General features: G+C 31.5%; 1 long non-coding RNA gene across 1 annotated transcript in view; it reads left to right on the top strand.

Annotated features, from left to right (window-relative positions):
* Window positions 1-717, top strand: part of LOC110263438 — a 23,431-nt gene that overhangs the window by 3,584 nt on the left and 19,130 nt on the right. The gene's annotated exons all lie outside the window — the stretch shown is intronic.

Raw genomic sequence — 717 nt, 5'->3', positions numbered from 1 at the left:
TTTTTGGTGCCATCGCCAGGGAATCAATTCCGAGCAATAATTCATAACCTGAGTAACAATTTCGCATACCAAGTTTTTGGCGCCGTTGCCGGGGATTGTTCGAGTTTGGACAACTGACGGTTCATCTTGTTGCTTAGATTGGGTAATTTCCTTCTTATTTTCAAAAAGTTTTCAAAAAATTTTTCGAAAATCTGTAAAAAATTTCTCCTTTGTTTTCGAAAAAAAAAATGTTTTCAAAAATATATTTTTCTTCAAAATTTTTAAGAATGAATTCTAGTGTTTCATGAAGCATGTTGAAGCCTGACTAGCCATAAAGCCATGTCTAAATTCTTTTAGACTGAGGCTTCCAAACCATCAGCATAGAGGCAAGTTACTTTGATAAGTAATGAGCAGTATATTCTCTGATGTTATACGCTAAAGCTTGGCTGGCTATTAAGCCATGCCTAACCCTCAGATTGGAGCTTTAGACTAAGAATGCTAGATTCCTGGAATTCATATTAAAAATTTTGGAATCCTTATTTTTATTTTTCAAATAATTTTCGAAAAAATAAAAAAAATTAGAAAATCATAAAAAAATCAAAAATATTTTTTGTGTTTCTTGTTTGAGTCTTGAGTCATGTTATAAGTTTGGTGTCAATTGCATGTTCATCTTGTATTTTTCAAAAAATTCATGCATTCATAGTGTTCTTCATGATCTTCAAGTTGTTCTTGGTAAGT

Source organism: Arachis ipaensis, chromosome B06, assembly GCF_000816755.2.
Source record: "Arachis ipaensis cultivar K30076 chromosome B06, Araip1.1, whole genome shotgun sequence".
Classification (NCBI taxonomy): Eukaryota; Viridiplantae; Streptophyta; class Magnoliopsida; order Fabales; family Fabaceae; genus Arachis; species Arachis ipaensis.
The sequence above is the reverse complement of the archived record's forward strand: the minus strand, read 5'-3'. Positions and strand labels throughout refer to the sequence as shown.